Source organism: Pistacia vera, unplaced genomic scaffold, assembly GCF_008641045.1.
Source record: "Pistacia vera cultivar Batoury unplaced genomic scaffold, PisVer_v2 Contig521, whole genome shotgun sequence".
NCBI classification, from domain to species: domain Eukaryota; kingdom Viridiplantae; phylum Streptophyta; class Magnoliopsida; order Sapindales; family Anacardiaceae; genus Pistacia; species Pistacia vera.
This window is the reverse complement of record NW_022196359.1, coordinates 613585-617752: the sequence shown is the minus strand read 5'-3', so window position 1 is coordinate 617752 and position 4168 is coordinate 613585.

Genomic DNA, 4168 nt, shown 5'->3' with positions numbered 1-4168 from the left:
TCCAAACATTCATCAAATAACAACTATACCAACACAACTTCTCATGGATAGGTTCTAATCATTATTCAACACCAAATCCATCAACAATTCTACATATAACACATATATATGCATAAAGAAAGTTCTCTATACAACATAACTTAAATCATACTTAGGGTAGGATTTACTTACCTTCGATATGAGCAAATTCAACCCTTTAAGAATCTCCTTTGATCAAACTCTCTTCCTCTTAAATCCTATGAGCACAAACCATCAAAATCAACACTTTAAAAACTAAAATTCACTTCTTAGTGCAAGGATCTTACCTATAGAAGCTTAAGATTGAAAATCCACTCAAAAACACCCAAAACCTTTGAATTTCATTTGAAGAAGAATTGAAGAATTTGAGAGAATATGGAGGTGAAAGTGGCGTGCAAATGGGTAAGAGTGGCTAGGGTTTCACTCTTCAATTTGATATAACATAAAAATTATATATTAGTTTCCCATTTTGCCCTTGCACTTTCTTTAAAATTTCATCTATGTCCCTTAGTCAATTACCATAATGCCCTCATTTTTATTGCATTCTCCATGAAATTCTATCTCTTTTCACTCCCCACAATTTCAACTAATCTTGAGTGAAAAGACCATTTTACCCTTAATGCAAGTTTAAGGCATTTTCTTCACATTTTCTCAAAATAACTTTAGCAAAAATCAACTAAAGGTATCATAAATTAAATTATGTACCTCCATGTGGGCGTTACAGCAAGCCCTCCTCTAGTAGCCAAAAGACGGTTATCCAATTCATATCCTTGATGTTCATGATGCAGTACACTCTTTTAATATTTGCCCAACTGTTGCCATATTTGGGCCTTTCCCCCTGTACATACTGCATCATCCTCTCATCAAACCGAAAATCATCAAGGACACTGTCGAAGTCATTTGTGGCCAATCTTTTTCACTTGCCTCCCCTTGTTGCACCTCTAACATTGGTCTTTTTCATTAAAGTGTCATATGTAGTTACTGGCCTTTGGTCAAAGGCCACATCGGTGATGGCACAGTGCGGATACAAAATATCATTATTACTGCTCTGTCATAGCCTCATAAGTGCCAATACCTCATCAATATGCTGCATCAAATAAAAACAACATGATAAGTATACAATACCTCATGGAAAACATAAGGAAAAACAAGGGAAAATAACTCACCGAGTCGTCGAGCCACCTGCCCATTGTCAACATCTTTTCAAACCACTCCCGGGGATAATCCCTGGTCTTGCACTTCACATGCCTATCACTTCCAGAATCATTGTAATAGGCATGGAAGAGTTTTTCTTTTCCTCATCTATTGGCCTATACAAATTGACCTTTAACTCTTCCGTTTTCACTTGCCCACTTCATCTGCCTTCCTTCTCACCCTCCTCCATTTTCACTTCCCTACTTCCTTCACATCCCGCCTCACCCTCCTCTATTTTCACTTCCCCAGTTCCTCTTCCTTCTTTCTTACCCTCCTCCATTTTTGCTTCTCCACTTTCATAGACTTCCTCATTTTTTTTCTTCGTTTTCTTCTTCTTTCCATACGTTACTGCCATGTAAGGAGATTTTACATGCTTACTCTTTCGGCTCTCTCTTTTATACTTAGGTTGCACTTCAACGACTTTCAAAACCTCACTAACTTCCTCCTCTACCCTACCAACTTTCTCCGCCACCCTATCAACTTTCTCCTCCACCATTTTCATCTGCTCTTCCATCTTCTCAAACCTCTCATAAATAGCTGTTGTAAAACTATCAAACAGACCATTTATGAGGTCAACCACCTCATTCTCCCGAGTCTGACGCCTTAGTAAAGCGGTACTTGTTATACCAGTTTGCTAATTGGGTGGAGGCGTACGAACCTCTTCATCCGCATCCTCATCCTCCTCCTCCCTCCCGCCGATTGGAGCTTCATCATCCTCGACCTCAACAACATTCTCAAGCAGTGGCCCTGTAACTGCACTCACAAGTCCCACATTAGGCGGTCTATCCCTTCATCTGCTACATCGTCCAATGCTCTGAACGATTGTAACATACTCCTCTCCCACTTCACCTTTAGTAAGGGTGAGGAACGGATGAACGACTATTTACAATAAGAAAAAAAAATCAATCAAATTTAAGCCACATTTAAAAGCAAGTAAATATTCAAAAGATTAATCATTTAATCTTACTCAAACAGCTTGAATTTCCATTTCTATTTTATCATAGTCCCAATAGGCACACTTCTCAGTGTACCACACAACATCCTAGTAAATTGCGGTCCCTCATCCGAAGTCCCCCCCCCCCCCCCCGCCTTAGCCAGGACAGGGACAGCCTCATAAATCCAAGCCTACATTTAAAAAAAAAAAAACAGTCCATATCATCATTAAAACACATATAATACAGAAAATATAACAAAAAACTATTAATATTAACCTGCATTGCCTATGGGAAGTCGAACAAATTGTACGTGCTCGGTCTATCCCTCTCAATAGCTTGGCGATGTTTTATCGCCATGTCTTTTCCATGTAATGGTTAGTTGAAATGATAACCATCCCCACGGATAAGCATTAAAGAAGTTTATGTTGCTTGCAAACTTCACCCAATCCATATTAACGACTTTTGCTGAGTCGAAAGCCATTAGGATCGAATGCACAAACCATACCAAGCACATCTTGAACTTCTCTAAAGAGGTATACCCATCTTCTCCTAACCTCTCCTCTAAATTGTGTCTCGTAATAGATGGCTTCCCCCCCAAAACCTTTCTAGCCAAGTTATCGGCTACCATACTCTTCGTTATTCTCTCTTGCTCTTTCGCATCTGTTAAGCCTGTCATTAGGGCATATTCCATCATCCCAAAACGTAGTGGCTTCCCATCCACCACGAACCACATTTCATTTTATTTTTTTTGGCCTTTAATTGAGTGCAGCAACATATAATGCACTCCCTACTCCTAGAACACCTTTTTTCCAATTTTCTCCGATGTCTGCAAAATGACTGAAACAACTATCTTTGAATCGGTCCATACCTTTCCTTTGTTCCTCCAAAATCTCCATTATTCTCATAAAAACTTGCCAACTCAACCTAACTGTCATCTTTATGGGGAAGTACGATACCTTATCGCTTACAACCTCCAACCCATAGTCTTTATAATTTACGCTTTGGAAAATCTGTGCAATCAATATAAACTAAATATTAGCCAAAAAAAAGAAACCAAAAGAACCAATAGGCTGCCAATTTGGGGGATATAGGCTTCAAGGGAATTGGGGAATGGGTGTTTTTGGCTTTGAGAGGATCGGGGAAGCCAATACATGCCTTATAGAGGTTGTTGTGGCAGGTTCCATGACTGGAGATGGCCGACGATGGTAGGAGGTGGTAGAATAGGGCTGCGTGCGTGGCCAGCCATGCAATATGTAGGGTAGCCCTCCAGCCCCCCTATTCTGCCACCTCTTGCCATCCCCAGCCCTCCAACCTCCCACAAACAATCTCCCTATGGCCTCTCTTGCCTTCCCTTATCCTCTAGAACCCAAACAAAGCCACTCCTCTAATGCCTGCCAACTACTCAACAAAACGCCACAACCACCATAACAATAAAACCAACTACACATCTCCAAATTCGCACAAACCAATCAAATTTTTCATCAATTCAAAACCACTAGTAAAAAACGTACATTTTCTTCATTAGCGTCCTCCTCTTTGCCTGAATTCTTGCCGGCGTCCTTCTCTTCAGAACCATTTTTTTATTCTTCTCTCTATTCTTGTGTCGTCATTGTCTCCTCTGCCTTTGGACAACCTTCACTTATCGGATGATCCACCGAAGCGTCTTTTTCGACAACCTTTGAATAGTTGCCGCTGCCAGAGTCTAGGATTTGGAGTGGGGTTGGGTTTTCCTCCTCTTTGTGAATATCAGCCATGGTTTTGTGTAACGAAGCTTTTGGATCAAGTCTAGGATCTAGAGGGGGTCATTTTTTATTTTAAAAAGTTAAACAAATTTCCATTAATTATGCTATTACCCATATACGTTTCAATGTTTTCACTCTAGCCCCTTTTCTCATGTTTAGTTACAATTAAGAGTGCCATGTCAAATTTTTAAATTAAAAAAAAAACCTCTTCTTTTCAGGGTTATTTTTTTAAATCCAAACTTGGGATGTCTGGGGAGTTAAATTTCCTTAAAAATTCCT